This window comes from Peromyscus leucopus, chromosome 17 (genome assembly GCF_004664715.2).
Source record: "Peromyscus leucopus breed LL Stock chromosome 17, UCI_PerLeu_2.1, whole genome shotgun sequence".
Lineage (NCBI taxonomy): Eukaryota > Metazoa > Chordata > Mammalia > Rodentia > Cricetidae > Peromyscus > Peromyscus leucopus.
Window position 1 is genome coordinate 51,579,782 of NC_051077.1, and position 19,701 is coordinate 51,599,482.

Consider the following 19,701-nt stretch of genomic DNA (forward strand, 5'->3'; position numbering starts at 1 on the left):
GACATGATCCTAAAAGAGACTTAAGGATAATATCATATATGAAATGCAAAATCTGTTCTAGCCTGGCTCCTATTTTAGCATTAGCTAGAGTTGGATGCATACTGTTATTAAAGAGATTTTTGTTTATTAACCTTTTCAGTGTGTGGAGTGATTTCTCCTGGAAAGGAATATTAATTCTAGAAGAACTATACCTCTAGCCATAAGAGACAAACCCTCTTATGTTGGCTCAGGTGACCTTGATCCCAGTCTGTTGCTCCCCAGGGCAATAGCTTTACTGTCCTCTTGGTTAAACCAATTAAAATTTTAAATTAAAGGGCTGTAACACCACTGAGTTTAAAATTAACCATTTGAGTCATGTAGTCAACTGTCCATTGCAGTCAGAGGAAAAGGATTTGTGTGTGGAGCATGGCTTCTGCCTTCAGACTGGAATAGGATGAATAGTTTCTTGTGCACATTGTAGAAGTAAACAGGATAGGCAATCAGCTGCTGGAGTCACCATTATGAAAAATGGCCTGGGTTAGTGATTTTGTAATTTCCCAGCATATATTAATTGATGCCAGGCCGGATTGGAGGATGGAAAATTTGGGGAGGTTAGCTTGAACCAATGAATATTGAATTTCCAACTAAGGGCTGTCCTTTGTAGATTTGTTCAATCCTGGTTGGCACAATGAAGGCAGCTCAGAAGGTTGAGACATAGGCCATTGGCTGTAGCTGTGTGTGTCAGGTTACAGATCTCAGCAGCTAACATTGCACATAGGGGCAAGGTCAAATAGCATTTATTAATGCCGTTCCCGCTAACAGGTAATGGCCTGTTCTTTTTCAAAGTCAGGATAGGTAAGTGTTTTTTCAATTATATTTATCTTTTTTAAAAGTCAATTATTGGTTTTACCTTTTCAATTTGATTTTCTTTAAATATATCACTGCTCTAATCTCTTATTGGTTTTCTTCTCCAGTGTTTCCTGATTATTAAGAATTATTTTTAAATTTTTCTTTAGGTGCTGTTGATCAATATTTCTGTTTAGAGCAGTTTTCTTCTGTAGCTCGGATTTCCCTCACACTATGTATTTGAGAATTCCTTTGAACGTTTAATCCTGCCTCTGCTGTCCAAGGCTGGGAAGACAGTCCTGCAACTCCTTCCAGGCTGGGCCTTGACTGGTCTGTGAGAAGGAAAAGTAGACCAGTGAATGAGTGTCCTCCAACCTCTCTGGCTTTTTATTGGGAACCTACAAATGAAGAGGGACCTGTGTAAGAATTGCGTTCACTGACCAACTGTAAAGCAGATGTAGTCACAGCACAGAAAGGGAGGGGCAAGAAAGAGGGCAAAAGCTTTCCTGCTGTGACAGTAGTTGACATTACCAATGAGTAGAGAGGTAATCAATCTTAGATGATCAATAAGTGTCCTGACTGGCAACAGGCCAGGCAATCAGGAATCAGGATAAAGAACTGAACTTTCATGAAACCAAATTATTGTAGTTACTCTAGTTCAACCAAAATAGAACATCTGGGTAAAATGTGTGGTTCTGCCAAATAGGATTATTATTTTCTAGGTTTAAGATGTACTGTCTGGGGTTGGGGATTTAGCTCAGTGGTAGAGCACTTGCCTAGCAAGCACAAGGCCCTGGGTTCGATCCTCAGCTCCAAAAAAAAAGTATTGTCTGCCTAATATGTCACACTCCTTTAATCCCAGCACTTGGAAGGCAGAGGCAGGCAGATCTCTCTGAGTTCGAGGCCAACCTGGTCTACAAAGTGAGTTTCAGGACAGCTAAAGCTGTTATATAGAGAAATCCTATCTAGAACCCACCCCCCAGAACAGATAGATGTACAGCCTGAGAGAAAAGGCATGAATAATCCTTGGTGTGCTCTAATACAAATCCCTAGTCTCTGGATCACATGGCCTATTTCATAAAGCCTGTTTCAACTTTTGAACATATGGAACATATGTTTTGGGGGCTATAATTACATCATTTCCACCATCTCTTTCCTGCCTCCAAGCCCAAGTGTGCCAGTCATTCCAGGCTGGGCCTTGACTGGTCTGTGAGAAGGAAAAAAATACAGGGGAATGAGTGTCCTAACGCAGCCCAGGTTTTTACCAGGGAGTGGCAAGCAGAGGTGCTTTCTTAGAATGGGAATTCATGGTCCACACATTACAAGTTGTTATGATCAGAGTACAGAAAGGGAAGGGCAGGGAGGAGCCTTAAAATTTTCCAGTTTTGTCTGCAGTTTGGATTACCAATGTGCAATCAGTTAATCAGGTATAGGTGATCTATAAATGTCCTCAGTGGTCATTTCTTGGGCTTCACAGACCAGGTTCATTGGCCAGGAGATTGACCTGTCCCTATTGAAATGTTAAGTCTGCACCCAGGACAGATTCTAATCTCTTGGCCAAGGGCTTTTTTCTCTTAACAGGCCTTCTTTACTACTTTTAACTTTCCTCCTTCCTAAGGCCCCCAGAATCACGTAGCATCAGAGATCAGAGCTCCCAAAACTCTTGGCATCTTTGGCCTCTGGCAAGGATGAAACTGCTAGAGTCCCAGTGACACTTCTGGCTTCTAGTCAAGAAAGCAAGTAGTTTCTTTTCTTTGGGTTCTTCTTACCCTAGACTGCCTAGTTGATTTCTGTCTATGATTCTTACCCAACCTCCCTTTGGAGAGGTAACCCTGACAGATATTATGGGATTGGAACAATGACCATTCTGGCTTCTTCCAGCTGAATTTTGGGTATCAGGTGGCAGTATTGGGAAGGGTCTCTTGTAAAGACCAAACTCAGATATAGACAAGAAAGGAATCCCTTTACTGGTGTCTAGAAAGGACTAAAATGTCCAATGTCCAAAAGGCATTCTCGATGGGCTCACAGTAGCCCCCATCCTTTAGATCTTTTCCTTTGACCTCTACAGTTGTTCTCCAGAGTGATGAACCCACACTTTGCTTTTACACCTTTTCAAAGCTATTTTAGCAGCCAAAAGTAAGCATGATGCACTCCCATGTGGCTTCTGGAAAGGGAGAGAAGATGTATTTAGCCATCATTTAATTTTGAGGTTAAAACAATCATGGGCCTGTCTTCCATGGCTGTGGGCAGGTGCTCAGTGAGCCAACATCTAATGTCTCACATCTGGGCAACATCTTTTTTTTTTGTGAAGAAGATAATATTAGTGAAATTGGTTGTCTAAATAACATCTCATGTAGACTTAAGTCTAATGTCTGTGGAGTGCAATCCCTTGGGTTGTTACGAACTCCCTAAGTCTTTGATTAAATTTTTCCTCCTGAATGCTGAAGACCATGCAAGTGGCCAAAATTAATTTTTCTGTTTGTGCTGTCAACAAGACCAGTTAAGCAACTAGTCCTCACGGGTCACTTGGGCTTTCGAGGAATCTCAGACTTCTAGCCTTTCTTTTACCAGTTGTCCATCAATGTGAGGTTATACAGTGTCTTATTAATGGCATTCTCTACCCAGGAAGTGCCTACTCTGTTCCAAAGTCAGTATAGCTAAGTGTCCTTCCAGTTATTTTTTTCATTTTAAAAAGTCAATTATTGGTATCATTTTTAAAAATTCATTTTCTTTAAACGCATTACTGCTCTAATTTGTTTCTATTTTCCAATGTTTCTTAGCCACTAAGAACTTCATTCAAGTTTTTTCTTGAGTATTTATTTATTTATTTATTTATTTATTTATTTATTTATTTATTTATATCAGTTTAGAGCAGTGGTACTCCACTCAACCTGGGAGGTTATGGTTTCCATTGGGGGATCAAATGACCCTATCACAGGAGTAAGCCTTAGACCATTGGAAAACACAAATATTTATATTGCAGTTCATAATAGTAGCAAAATGATAGTTATGAAGTAGCAGTGAAAATAATTTTATGGTTGGGGATTACCACAACATGAGGAACTGTTATTAAAGGGCCACAGCATTAGGCAAGTTGAGAACCACTGGTTTAGATCAATGTCTCCTGTAGCTCAGGCTTGCCTCACACTATGTAATTGAGAACTGCTTTGGACATTTAATCCTGCCTCTGCTGCCCAGTGCTGGGAAGACAGTCCTGCTACTTCTTCCAGGCTGGGCCTTGACTGCTCAGTGAGGAGGAAAAATAGACCAATGAATGAGTGTTTTCCAATTCTCTGGCTTTTATTGGGACTAACACAATGAAGAAGGAACTGTGTAAGAATTGAGTTCATTGACAAACTGTGAAGCAGGTTTAGTCACAGCACAGAAAGGGATGGGCAGGAAGGAGGGTGAAAACTTTCCTGCTTTAACAGTAGTTGACATTAGCAGTGAGTAGTGAGATAATCAGTCTCAGATGATCACTAAGTGTCCTGACCAGCCATTTCTTGGATTCACAGACCAGGAAATCAAGAATCTGGATAAAGAACTGAACTTTCATGAAACCAAATTACTGTAGTTAATCTAGTTCAACCAAAATAGAAGCTCTGGGTCAAATGGTGTGGCCCTGCCTAACAGGACTGTGTTTTCCAGGTTCAAGATGTACAGCCTGAGAGAAATGGCATGAGTAGTGCTTGGTGTGCTCTAATACAAATCCCTAGTCTCTGGATCACATGGCCATAAAGCCTGTTTCAAATTGGGGTTGTAATTACATCATTTTCACTTTATCTTTCCTGCCCCCATACCTCTCATGGACCCTTCACTGTTTTCTAATCCATGGCCTCCTTTTGCTTTAACAACAGTTACTGTTTGAGTGTGACCCATGTTTGACTGTAGGAACTTCCAACTAGGAAGCAAAGGGTTAAATGTACAGAATTCAACAGGAAGAGTCCCAACAACAGTGCCCTGGGTTCCTTGGCCCAGCAGATTGATACTATGGTGTTGTTCCATGTTGTGTTATTTTTCATTTTCTTGTTAAAGTTTCTATGAGGCATAGGGTGTAATTTGTTATGACTCTGCCTTGCCTTGTTCTATTTCCCTCTCTGTCTTGGCAGAAGTTATAATGTCCAGTTAGCACCAGAGCTGAGTAAAATAATTCTAAGACTATTATTATCCTTATGAAAGTGCAAACCCAGTTATTGGGTTAGGCCTGAGACACATTATGCTTGTAGGTCATCCAATTTTCTAATTTTCACATTTCCCTTTTTGTCTGTGGTCCAGATTGTATTGCCTGCTTCTGACACCATGACTTCTGTCTCCTTTAAATATCAAGGATTTCTGTCCTGTTAAACATATTTATGGGGAATTATTCTGTACAGTCAGGAAATACCTGGTTGTTATCCTATCTCCAAGTCTGACTTAAGTGTCTTTTATGGAAGAAGCTCTATTCAATCTTTGTCTAATATTTAACTTATAGCATGCAAACTTCAATATCATTTTTCAAGGTGTCTTTGAGTTATAAGAACTTGGTTTTTAAGCAGTCCATTCTATCTTTCTATATTGCCAGCTGCAGTTGGCTTATTTGCCAAATGGAAGACCCACTGTATGTCTATAGCCTGGAACCACTTCTGGACTTTAGAACCTGTAAAATATGTTCCTTGATCTGCTCAATAGTGATTAGGCAGCTGTATCTGGCTATGCAACACCAGAGTGTATATTTGTTGCCAACTGGTCTGGTCCATGACTTTCTCTAGTGAATCTGAGTCCTGTGCTTTCATCTACGAGGGTGCAGACACATAGGCCCCTGTGAATATTCAAGAATCCAATGAAACCTATTTGTGGTGTGTAGTTAAACTGTTTAGGAGACCATGTTACAGCTGTTAGATCATGTCTGAATCTAGTTTTAAGTGCTGGGCAAAGGTGGCAGTCTCTATTGACTTCTTTACAGACCTGCCAGGATAACTTAAGGTTCCTTTTATTAAACCATTGGGACAAAACATGTAAGCCTAAATGTCCCATTGTTTTATGTGATCTTCGGATTTCTTCTTTACTAATTATGCTAACATTCTCAGGTTTCTTAATTTTCCAATCTGGGTTCCTTTTAATAGTTATTCTCATAGATTTGTCCTGATTTAATTTGGTTCTCCATTTCACCTCATTTTTTAGTGTTAGGGGTAAACATTCAAGTTTACCAAGTGTGTGATCTATCATCCTTGATAATTTATTCTGAATTTGTTCCCTAGGAAGTTTTATTATTCTAATCTGAATTGAAAAGGATGCTAATTTGTCTGCTATTTCATTATTTCTAGATGTGTTGTCTGTCTTGCCTGGGTGTATGTTTATAAGGGTTCCATAAATTTTGATGTCTTTGCTATTTTGCTATTTCCACCTATGCTTCCCTTGACCAAATGTCTTTGTCATTTATCTGCCAGTTAGTGGTTTTCCATTTTGATGATCATATATCTATACCATTGCACACTCACCATGAATTGGAGAGGATATAGATTTTCCTTTTGCTTTCCTGAGCTGTTTGTCTTACAGTTATCAGTGCTGTTATTACTTCAGCATGTTGTGCTGATTTGGTGATTCCTTCCTCAGTACTAGCCATTCCCTCCCTTGGTTTATAAGCTGCTGCTTTCCATTCGGTTTTGGTTCCATCAGTGGTTCATGAGCCATCAGTAAGCCATTTGTTGGCCAAATGCTGTGACCATTCTCTTGGTTCCCACCGTCTAATAGATGCCTCTTTTGGGTGAGCGGTGAATGGTTAGATCCTTTATTTCTCTTTAAGTTTCTGTCTGACAGACCTGTCCAATGGTGAGAGTGGGGTGTTGAAGTCTCCCACTATTAGTGTGTGGGGTTTGATGTGTGATTTAATCTTTAGTAATGTTTCTTTTACACATACTCTTGTATTCAGGGCAGAAATGTTCAGACCTGAGACTTCATCTTGATGGATCTTTCCTGTGATGAATATGCAATGTCCTTCTTGATCTCCTTTGATTGATTTTAGTTTGAAGTTTATTTTATTAGATATTAGTATAGCTACACCAGCTTGCTTCTTAAGTCCACTTGATTGAAAAGTTTTTCCCCAAATTTTTACTCTGAGCTAATGTCTGTCTTTCAAGTTAAGGTGTGTTTCTTGTATGCAGTAGAAGGATGGATCCTCTTTTTGTATCCATTCTGTTATCCTTTGTCTTTTTATTGGTGAATTGAGTCCATTGATATTAAGGGATGTTAATGACCAATGATTGTTAATTCCTGTTATTATTATTTTTTTTTTTGTTGTAATATGTGTATTTTCCTTCTTTCGGATTTGCTATCATTGTATTTTCTATAGCCTATGTTTTCATGGGTACATCTAACTTCCTTAGGTTGGAGTTTTCCTTCTAGTGCTTTCTATAGGGCTAGATTTGTGGATAGGTATTATTTAAATTTGGTTTTGTCTTGCAATGTCTTATTCACTTCATGTTCATCTATGTCATATTCATCTATGGTGGTTGAAAATTTTATTGGCTATAGTAGTCGGGGTGACATCTGTGGTCTCTTATTATCTGCATTAAGTCTATCCAGGACCTTCTGGCTTTTAGTCTCCTTTGAGAAGTCAAGTGTTATTATGATGGGTCTGCCTTTATAAGTCACTTGGCCTTTTTCTTTTGCTGCTCTTAATATACTTTCTTTATTCTGTATGTTTAGTGGTTTAATTATGTCATGAGGGGACTTTTTTTGTGTGTGTGTGCGGCGGGAGGGGGGTGTCTAGTCTATTTGGTGTTCTGTAAGCTTTTTGTATTTTCCTAGGTATTTTCTTCTTTAAGTTGGGAAAGTTTTCTTCTATGGATTTTGTTGAACATATTTTCTGTGCCTTTGAGTTGGTATTCTTCTCCTTTCTTCTATCCCTATTATTCTTAGGTTGGACCTTTTCATGGTGTCCCAGATTTCCTGGATGTTTTGTGTTATGGCTTTTTGGCTTTAGTGTTTCCTTTGACTGACAAATCTATTTCCTCTATTGTATCTCCATGCCAGAGATTCTCCATGCCAGAGATTCTCTCTTCTATCTCTTGTATTCTGTTGGCTATGCTTGCATCTGTAGTTCCTGTTCATTTACTCAGATTTTCTATTTCCAGCATTCCCTTGCTTTGTATCTTCTTCATTGTTTCTCTTTCAATTTTCAGGTCTTGAACTGTTTCCTTCACCCGTTTAATTGCTTTTTCTTGACTTTCTTCAAGGGATTTGTTGATTTTTTTTCCAATTTTTTTGTTTGTTTTTTCCTTAATTTATTTAAGGGAATTTTTCATTTCCTCTTTAAAGACCTCTATCATCATCATAAATTTGTTTTTAGGGGCACTTTCTATGTTGTGATGTTTAGATTTTGCTGTTGTAGAAATGCTAGGTTCTTGTGGTGCCATATTGCTCTTTATGTTATTGTACGCATTTTTGCTCTGGTGTCTACCAATCTCTTCCTCCAATAGGTGCAAGAGGTTTCTGTGTCTGAGGGAGCTGCTTTTGGTCCAATCTGTGCTTGCTGTGTCTGTGTCTCAGGGGGCCACTCTTGGTCCAATCATAGCTCTTGGTCTAATTGAAGCTGGTAGATTCTGTGTCTTAGGGAGCTGCTCTTGGTCCAATCAGAGCTGTTGGATTCTGTGTCTCAGGAAGATGCTGAGGTCACAGGGAGATGGGTAGGTTTGGGGTAGGGAGTGGGTCTTGCAAATTTCAGGATCCGATTGGGGGTGTTAGTGGGGAAGCCTTTCTGCAAGAGTCTTTCCTGCTCTTCTTCAACTGGGACAGTGGTGGATGGGAATGGGGTGCACAGGTTGTGCCCCAAAGCCTTGGTCCTGGAGGCAGGACTTTCTGGGTAGGAGAAGAGTCACTCACCTCTTGGTTCAATCAGAGCTGGTGGATTCTGTATCTCAGGAAGCCACTGCAGTTGCAGGATGATGGGTGGTTTTGGAGTAAGGAGTGGGTCTTGTAGATTGCAAGGTCTGATGGGGGTATTGGTGGGGAAGCCTGCCCATCAGAGTCTTCCCTGCTGGGCAGCAACTGGAGTAGCAATGGGTGGGGGTTCCAGGGCACAGGTTGTGCCCCAGGGCCTAGCAGCTATTTCATTTTCAATGGTTGCAGAAATGACAGAGGTGAACTTCCTATTCAGTTTCCTTCTAAAGTGACTTGGTGCATCGATGAGCTTCAGGTGCAGTAAGAGCCTGTCTCAAAAGTAAAGGTGGAGAGCCATAGAGAAGAGATGCCCAATGTGTCTCAGGCCTCTGTGTGTGCCTACAGCTGTCCCAACCACACCACACAGACAGTGCTTCAAAGAGCCATTCTTTATTCACCATTCTCACCTTCATGAGGATTTGGATCTGTGTAATGGAATAAGTGTGGAATGCATCAGAATTCTATAACTACACCGACAAAGAGATATTCATTTACACTGCTGTCAGTATCACATTTTCTTTTGTTCACATGTGTGGGATATTTTAGAATGAAGTGACCTATGATGATGTGCGTGTCAACTTCACTTGGGAAGAGTGGGCTTTGCTGGATCCTTCCCAGAAGAGTCTCTACAAAGATGTGATGCTGGAGACCTATAGGAACCTCACAGATATAGGTAAGACTGAATTTTCCTTCACATTTTAAAATAATGGGATAACTGTTTTTTGGTTATTTATACTCTTCTATAATTTTGATTTAGAAAGAGGAAAAATGAGGTGAAGAAATCAGGCATGGTTCTAAGGTAGAGTGAAGATAGTCAGTTAAATTTTGCAGTTTCCAATAATATATCATACATTTTCTGCTACTGTATTTTAGGCTACAGTTGTGAAGACCATAATATTGAAGAACATTGTGGAAGTTCTGGAAGACATGGAAGGTAATTTTTATGTTTAAGCTGATACAAATGTGCCTCTAAAGAAATTATAATGTGTCCCAGAAGTGTTAAAGGAAGGAAACTGTAAATAAACACAGCTTAAATTGTATTGGTGATTATGAAAGTCTCACAATACTATATACCTCAATGTCAGCTAGCTGATCTGTGGTTGCAAGGCATTCATATAAGAAAAAAGACAAGGACACAATGACTTAAGTGGTTTCACCATTTGAATCATAGCCCTATGAGACCTATACTATAGAACTTCCAATCCATTTAGTTACATACCATTCAGATATTGCAAATGTATACACAATTGAATAGGTGATAAGCATATGTCCAAAATCTTCTAATAAGCAAATAGTCCAGAGTAAAGCTGGTGTTATTCCTATACTTGTAGTGACTTTGCTAAGTTTAGTGAGGGGGCAGTTTATGTGAGTCAAGAAGATTGTTTTGGAGAAACCTTAATTCCTATATCACATGTCTTTGAGGAACAGAAAGTCATACTGTGTGAAGGCAAGCCATGTGAGCCATGTGAAATATGAAAATGAGCAGCATACCTTTTTCATTCCAAGAACAATGAAAAGATATATACTAGTCCCCACTTTGAGTAGACCTGTAGAATGTGATACAAGTTTACAATTAATTGGTTTTCCAACTTCATAGGGAATACATCAACAAACTGAAACTGCTGAAAAGCCCTATGAGTATTGGACTGTGTGAGAACTTCTGTTTGTGATGTTTCACTTTGCAAATATAGTATGACTCACACTTTAGGAAAATTTAATAATCTAATATGTGTGGTAAACTCTTAGTTATTCTAGTTCTCTTCAAATATGTGAAAAATCTCATACAGAAAAAAGATAATATAACTGTGAGCCATGTAATAATGGCTCTTACCATCACAGGTATCTTCAAAGATGCAAAAGAACCTTAATGAAGGGGAACACCATGAGTGTAAACAAAGTGGCAAAGCCTTAAGATCTGATTCCTCTTTACAATTAGACCAAATTGTAAAATTAATTCATACAGATGTAAATATTTAATATAACAAATGTGGTAAAAGTTTTACATGTACCAATTATCCTTGCAGGTATGAAAGAAGTCATACAGAGGAGAAACCTTCTGAATATACTCATTGTGTTAAAGCCTTTGCATATCATGATCATCTTCAAAGGCAAGAAAGAATTCCAACTAGACATAATCCCTATGGTTGTATTCAATATACTGAAGCCTCTGTATGTCACAGTAATCTCAGAATATATAAGAAAACTCATATTGGGGAGAAACCATCCAAATATAATGAGTGTGGTAAAGACTTTGAATGTTACAGTCATCTTCAAATACATAAAAGAACACATACTGGAGAGAAACCTTATGGATGTAATCAATGTGGTAAAACATTTGCATATCATAGTCATCTTCAAATACATAAAAGAACCCATACGGGAGAGAAACCCTACAAATGTAATGAATGTGATAAAGCATTTTCACAACACAGTAGTCTACAAATACATAAGAGAACACATACTGGAGAGAAACCCTACAGATGTAATCAATGTGATAAAGCCTTTTCACAACACCTTATTCTCCAAATACATAAAAGAATGCATACTGGAGAGAAACCCTATAAATGTAATGAATGTGGTAAAGCCTTTTCACAATACAGTCATCTACAAACACATAAGAGAACACATACTGGAGAGAAACCTTACAAATGTAATCAATGTGATAAAGCCTTTTCACAACACATTATTCTCCAAATACATAAAAGAACACATACAGGAGAGAGACCCTATGAATGTAAGCAGTGTGGTAAAGCCTTTGCACAACACAGCAATCTCCGAACACATAAAAGAACACATACTGGAGAGAAACCCTATGAATGCAATGAATGTGGAAAAGCCTTTGCACATCACACACATCTTCAAATACATAAAATGACACATACTGGAGAGAAACCCTATAAATGTTATCAATGTGATAAAACCTTTTCACAGCACAGTAATCTCCGAATACATGAAAGAATACATACTGGAGAGAAACCCTATGAATGTAATCAATGTTCTAAAGCCTTTGCATGTCATAGTGGTCTCTGAATACACAAAAGAACACATACTGGAGAGAAACCGTATGAATGTAATCAATGTGGTAAAGCCTTTGCACGTGACTACAATCTGCAAATACATAAAAGAACGCATACTGGTGAGAAACCCTATGAGTGAAATCAATGTGTTAAAGCCTTTACATGTCACAACCATCTTCAGATATATAAAAGATCACATACTGGAGAGAAGCTCTATGAATGTAATTAATGTGGTAAAGCCTTTGGAAGTCACACTTTTCTTTGAAACTCACATTCACCTTCAAATATATAAAAGAATGCACACTGGAGAGAGAAACCCTATGAATGTAATCAATATGTTAAAGCCTTTGAAAGTCACACATATCTTCAAATATGTAAAGAAACACATACTGGAGAGAAACCCTACCAATGTAATGAATGCAATAAAGTCCTTGCACATCACTCTAATCTTCAAATACAAAAATGAACACATTGGAGAGAAACCCTACAAATATAATCAATGTGATAAAGCCTTTGTGTATGTCAGTAGTCTCTGAAATCATTAGAAAAAAATCACAGTGCTGAGAAACCCTATTAATGTAGTCAGTGCGAAAAAGTTTTACAATTTATGATAGTTTTTATATCACCTTAAAACTTCAAGTGTGAAATTGGTCTTTTCAAGCCTTTGTGTATCACAGTGTGTCTTTGAGGACTTGAACAAGCTCATACCAAAGGGAATCTGATTGTAAAGGATTTGGTAATATCTTTAGTCAATACATTTAAATTCAGTTACACAGATTATTCTGTAGAAAAGAATATGACAGTATCAGCATTCAAGCATTATGATGTCCCTCTTTATTTTGTTTGCACCTGCAAATGCATATGGCCAAAAGCCTTATGAACTTAAGCAATAAGGTAATGCTTTTAGATTTCATACTTCTCTTCAATTACAAAGAATAACAATCCAGGTGTATAACTATGGATGTGTCTGCCATTTCTAGGCATGGTGGACCACATAGGGCAAACACAGCTCTGCCCCAGGTCACTGGACTTGGGGCAGGAAGAATCTCACCTTTAAGCTACCTGTCATTACTAGACCTGGCAAACCCAGAGGACAAACACTGCTCTGCTTCTGGTCACTAGACTTGGGATGGGAAGGATCTCACCCATGAGCTACCCACTGTTTCTAGACCTGGTGGTCCTCTGGCACTGGGCATTCAGTCACCATCTTAATTTTTGGAGTCAGGGACCTTCCCAGCACCACAACAGACTGAGTGGGACAAGAAGACCTGTAGGAGCCCATTCTCGGGTTCCTCGTGGCTTTATCCAGCAGGTCCACATAGAGGATGATTAGGACCATGGGCCTGAGTGCAGGTGTCTGAGATGGTCTGCACTTGGCTGTGCTGGGGGAGGAGGTCTTTTGCTCCACCCCTTGGCATCTCTATAAAAACCCTGGGGCAGAGACAGTCGGGGCCGTTGGAAAAGGTTCCAGGCCCTCTCGAGGCTATCCTTTATTTTCTATCTGTTTATCTCCACAATATTCTCCACAATAAATCTTTCTATCTAATATTTCCTGCTGCTCACACTTAAGAAAGCTCTGGGGAGCTGTGGGGTTGGTGGGTAAATGCCCCACAGAAACCTACATGCAGCACCAGGCAGATAGGCACTATTGTGGTGAGCGAATGTATGGTGTGGTATGGGAGAGAGCCAGAATGGTTCATGTCCTATGGACAGAGGTATATCTGAAAGAGGTGACAAGCATCCTGATGTAGGTGGATTGATTGCTACCCAGGACCATGGTGATGTCTGGGCCTGGGCTGCTGCCAGAACCCATGTCTGGTTTCATGGCCCCAATGCAGCTGCGGTCTGTTTTGATGTCCAAGATTCCTGATACCACTGAACGCTGAGAAGATAGGATTGTACAGAGTTGGTCCTGCCCCCTCACTGGCTACAACACTAGGGATAACTGATCCTGCCTTTTACTGGCTGAAGCACTCAGGAAAGAGGGTTGTACACCTTACCTGGGCAGCACAATGAAGCTGATCCTGTTTTCAGGAGCAAAGGCAAGCTGGAACTAAGGATGTGAGGTTGGGAGAGCAGGTTACTCCTGCCATTTGGTGAGGGAAAGATACCTCTTGTCACCCCTTGACACTTGCAGCAGGTAGGGGACCTGATTCAAACCCTCACCAGCTGCAAAACTAAGGAGAATGAGCCCTGTATTCCCACCTGGACACGACAGTAGAGAAGATCCTGTAAACAAGTTCACAGGTGAGCCAGCCCTGAGGGAATGAGACAGGTATAGCTGGTACCACCTCCCTTGTCTGTGGTATAGTTGTGTGGGCAAGGGAAAGGTGCCCTTGCCCTACTGCTTCTAGCTGGCAGGAGAGTTGACCCTCCCTTTACCAGGTTCAACACTTGGGAAAGCAGGCCCTGTACCTCATCTAGGCAGCACTGCAGAGCTGAACCTGTTGATGGTGCTGGGGGTGAGCAGGCCAAAGAACGTGAGCATGGGAGATCTGGGCCCACCCCTCATCTGCCATATGTTGGCATGGTCAGGGGACTGATTCCCCCCTGCCCTTCTCTGCCTGAGATGGGTGGGAAAACTGGCCCTGAGGTCATAAGAGCAGGAGAGCTGCTTCTGCCCCTCATCAGCTGTAGCACTCAGCAGAGTGGCCCCTGCACCTCACCTGGGCAACACAATAGAGCTGGCCCTGATGGTTATAAGTATATAACCTGAGGACATGAAAGCAGGAGAACCAACTCTGCCCCTTGCTCATTGCTGCAAGGAGTGAACTAACCGGGGCATGCTGGAGAGCTCATCTTGGAGGTGAGGACAAGGGAGAGCTGGTCAGAAGACCAACCTTGCAACTACCCAAGCCCAGAACCAGGGTTATGAGTTGGCCCACTCCTTCTGTGATCTGTAGGAGCACATGAAGGTGCCAGTTTGGCAGACCCAAAGCTACAGGATCTCCATGACACGGGGCAACAGCAGGATATCCAAGAGGAGTCCCAGCAAGCATCCACCATTGATAGTGTAGTGGAAACCAAAGGCCTTGAACTAGACTAATGACTCTTTGCAGTAAAACTTTCTGAATAAAAGGGTTTACTGCATGACTCACTGTGTCACACTACAGCTTTCATTATGAGATTGATTTTTTTCTCATTTGTCTTAAATTTTATTCTATTTTATTTTGTGGGGGAGGTTGCAAAGGAGAGGGCAGACAGAGAGGGATGGAGAAATGATGATCATGATGCATGATGTGAAAGCCACAAAGAATTGAAAGAGAAAAGACTTTATGGATGTGTATTAGTGCCTTCTCTCTTGCTGTAATAATACATAATGTCTAAGTCAACTTACAAAAGAGTTTAATTTTGTTTATGGTTCCAGAGCAATAAAGGGTCACCATGAAAGTGGCTAAGTCACTCTAAGCCTTGGAGAATTAGGCATTTACAAAGAGCTGTGGAGTTTGGAGGAGTTGTTAGGAATGGAGCTTTGGGTGTGAAAGCGAGAGGATCAAATTCCACAAAGCAATGCTTAGGGTATACCTGAGGAAAACCTGTCTCCTACTGTGCTCACTGTATTAACTCAGCTGTTGTGGGTCATCCTCTTCTAGGTCTTCTACTTCCCTACCCACTTTTGGCAACTACATGCAGCTATCAGTGACAATTCCATGCAGGCCCCAACTTTGCATTTTTCACTGGGACTTCAAAGCTACTCAGCCCCTATTCTGTCAATCCCTGAAACATACCTTCCTAGTAGGAATAAGGGTATTCTAATGAGACGTTTATAACTCTCCCTTTAGCTAACAGCAAGTGAAATGGTGGAGTCAATGACATTCTAATTTCTGTAGAAATCTCATTGTGGGAAAAGACTGAGTCTTCCAGATGAGAATGTCTCTACTGAAGAAACATTTACTCATCATCTGAATACCTTTCAGGGGAGAAAGGAGCTGAGGAGCTGGCTTAGATTACTTAGTTTTGCATGTCTTTTGCCTTCTATCTAAACCATCCTTAGGATCTAAAGATGGATTAGTTACCTTATATCTTCATCCCTCTTCCAAATTAATCACATTGAAAAATTATCATGTTTTTCTAGTTTTTTATTAGTAATTTACTTTTTTTCTTTTCTATTGTTTTCTTTTCTTTCTTTTTTTTTAGTGTCACTATGAATATGTGGCTGGCCTGGAATTCACTATATAGTCTAGACTCTTTTAGAACATCAGAGAGATTTGCCCACTTTGCCTCCACTGTATCTGAATTATAGGTGGGTACATCATAAACAAGTAACTTGATTTTTTTTTTGAGACAAGGTTTCTTTGTGTAGCCTTGGCTCTCTTGAAACTAGCTCTGTAGACAAGGCTGGCCTTGAATTCACAGAGATCCACCTACCTCTGCTTCCCAAGTGTTGGGATTGAAGGTGTGTGACACCACCTCATGCTATAACTTGGTTTTTCAAATGGAATGAGTGAGTTAAATAAAGATAAGTTGCTATGGTTGGCTGGTTAGGGTATCCAGGACACAGCCTCTTGTCCTAACTCCAGCAACAGAGGCTCCCATCAAATACAGCCCTCCTACCTTAAAGTCCACTGTCTTTCAAATATGAGCAACATTGTTTTCCTTTATCATTGAGTCTATTACAACTCATCAAGGGAGTAGATCAGAGTTCTGCCCTTATTCTGTCTATGATGAAACCCAGGGTTACAAAGATAAGTTGTTTTTCAATATTGTTAAGTGTAACTGCTCATCTTACTTATACCATCTTTCTAATGAATAACTGAAAGAAGGTGAAGCCACTTAAGCCAGGCATGGTGATACAAGCTTGTAATCATGCTACTTAGAAAATAGAGGCAGAAATTTCAGTATTTCAAAGCCATATGAGGTGAGAATGGTCAATGGGCTATGGTGGAAGGACCACAGCACCAAGGGAAACTGTGATTGGCTCAGGACAATGTCCATAGTCTTCCCTACAGCACCAGAACTTCAGGGCCATGATACTACAAAGTGTTAGCTGAGATATTTATCACACCAAGTTTTCTATTCTTGATAATGTTTCCTGTTCAAGGCAGCATAGGTCACTTCTGGATCAGACTCCTGTTGCTCATTAAAGAGTGAAATTCTCCTGCAAGTGGGAGAATTAGCCTCAGGCAGGGATGAGCTCCCTAACTGCATATCCAATGCTGAACATGCAATGTGTTCAGCCCTGAAACCATATACACACAACCAACAGAAATTAACTCAGCAGGTTTTATTGATATATTTGTGTATACTTAATCACACATACTTTCAAGGAAGAAATTGGAAGGAAAGAATTTGTGAAGGGATAGAGAGAGGACAAGGAAGTGGGAAAGTGATGTCTGTATATTTTAATTAAAATGTCTAAAAATAAAATTTAAATAAAAAATGTGGCTAGAGAGATAACTTAGCAGTTAAGAGCACTGGGTGTTCCTACAGAAGATACAGAAGATACAGAAGATTCCATTGCCAGAATTCATGGTAGCTAACCATCTCCTGTATCTCCATTTCCAAGAGATTTGATACCTTCTGGCCTCTGCAGATACTGCACCCAGACACATGCAGGCACATAGCCATATACAGAAAACAAAAATAAATTAAAAAATGGAGTTCTGTATAGTAATGTCACAGCCTTGAAACAGACAGCAGTAAGAGATAGTTAAAATTAAGTCCTTTTGGTTCTGAATAGAAGCAGCTATGGCCTTCCTCTGAGCCAGCCTGCTCAGAGGCAAAATAAGCCTTATTTTGTGGTTAGAATAGCTCAGAGTAGCTCTTCATTTAAAACATCAGCCACAGTGTGGATACGTGACTTTCCCTTGATGGTTTTTAATCTCTCTCTCTCTCTCTCTCTCTCTCTCCCTCCCTCTCTCCCTCTCTCTCTCTCTACATATATATATATATATATATATATATATATATATATATATATATACACACACATATATTTGTGTTCTCTGTCCTTTATATGTGTGAGAATTGTGGCATTGATCAATCTTTTAAATGAAAATCTCTTGCACTGTAAATCTCCATCTGCCAAAGCAGCTAGACTTGCAGTCTCCTGTCCCTATTTAAATTGTTTAAAGTATAGCCTGGGACCCGATCTGACCCTAAAAGAGATTTAAGGATGACAGTACACATGGATTGTAAATTCTGTTCTAGACTGGCTCCTCTTTTAGCATTAGCGACAGCAGAATGCATACTGTTACTAAAGAAATTTTGGTTTATTAAACTTTGGAGTATGTTGAATGCTTTTTCCCCTGGATGGCATATTAATTCTAGAACTGCAGTACTTTCAACCTTTTGGAAAAATGAGACAAGCTTTCATATGTTGATTTAGGTGGCCTCGATTCTAGTCTGTTGCCTTCCAGGGCAGTGACATTGTGGTCCTTAATGATTAAACAAACCAAATTCTTAGATTAAAGTACTCTAAAACCAATGAGTTTTAAAATTACCAATTTGAGTCTTGTAGTCAACTGTTCATTTCAGTAACAGGAAAACTATTTGCCTGTGGCTTCTCCCTTCAGACCAGAATAGGAGGAATAGTTTATTGTGTACACCACAGGGGGGACCTTGGTAGGCAATCAGCTACTTGAGTCACCATTATGGACTGATTGTAGCAGGGGGAGTGATTTTATAATTCCCCAGAATGTATTAATTGATGTCATGTGAATGAAGTCAGACCAAATTGATGTGTGTACAATTTAGAAAGGTTAGCTTGAGCCAATGAATATTAAATTTCCAACAAGGGAACATTCCTATGCAAACCTAACAAACCCTGCTTGTCAGAGTTTAATCACCTCAGAGGTTTGATATGAAGGCCATTACACAGTCCTGCTTGTCACAGTTAAGTCAGCTCAGAGATTTGAGATGCAGGCCATAGCTGTGTGTGTCAGGTTACAGGTCTCAGCATCCAACATGTACATATGAGCAAGGTCAATAGGTCTCTTATTAATGACATATCCTCTACCAGTAAGTGATTTGCTCTTTTTCCAAAGTTTTTTTTTTTTAAATACATCACTACTCTACTCTCTTGTTCTCATTCTCTAATGTTTTCTAGTCATTAATAATTTTCTTTCATTTTTCTCAAGTGCTGTTGATTATTTATTTCTGTTTAGTGTGATGTCTCCTATAGCTCAGGCTTGCCTCATCTTATGTAATTGAGAATTGCTTTGAACACACCTAATACTGACTCTGATGTCCAGTGCTGCAAAGACTGTTTTGCAACTCCATCCAGGCTGGGGCTTGACAGATGTGTTAGAAGACAAAATAAATGAGTGAATGAGTGTTACCCAATGTCTGTAGATTTTATTATGTATTTAAAAATGAAGAGGTACCTCTGTAAGAGTTAAGTTCACTGACCATTTTTAAAGCAGATGTAGTCACAGTACAGAAAGGGCATGAAGAAGAGGGAAATCTTTTCTGCTTTGACTGTAGTTGACATTAGAAATGAGTAGTGAGGTAATCAAGTTTAGATGATCAATAAATATTCTGACTGGCTATTTTTTGAATCCACAGACCAGGCAATCAGGAATCATGATAAAGAACTGAACTTATCATGAAACCAGAGTACTGTAGTTACTCTAGTTCAACCAGAATAGAAGATCTGGGTGAAACAGTGGTGGTCCTGCATAACAGGGCTGTTATTTTCTAGATTGAAGATGTACAGCCTGTGAGAAAAGACATGACTAGTCATTGTTGTTCTCTAATATAAATCCCTAGTATCTGGCGCACATGGCCATTAAGCCTGTTTCAACTTTTAAAAATAATTTTGGAGGATTACAATTACATCAATTCCATGATTTCTTTCCTTCTTTCAGGCCCTCCCATAGACTCCTCATTGTTTTATAATTCATATATAAAGGATATATGACCTTTAAGAATATTTTATCTGTTAAAATTTTTTTATAACTGATCCACACATATTACAATGTACTCAAGTTTTCTGATTTTG

General features: G+C 39.7%; 1 non-coding gene and 1 pseudogene across 1 annotated transcript; both read left to right on the forward strand.

The window, feature by feature from the left end:
* The window catches only part of LOC119089231, a 58,487-nt pseudogene extending 46,219 nt beyond the window's left edge, over positions 1–12,268 (forward strand).
* Trnaa-agc lies at positions 1,563–1,643 on the forward strand. The gene has a single exon. It is a non-coding gene; the product is annotated as a tRNA-Ala (tRNA).
* Positions 12,269–19,701: the final 7,433 nt, after the last annotated feature.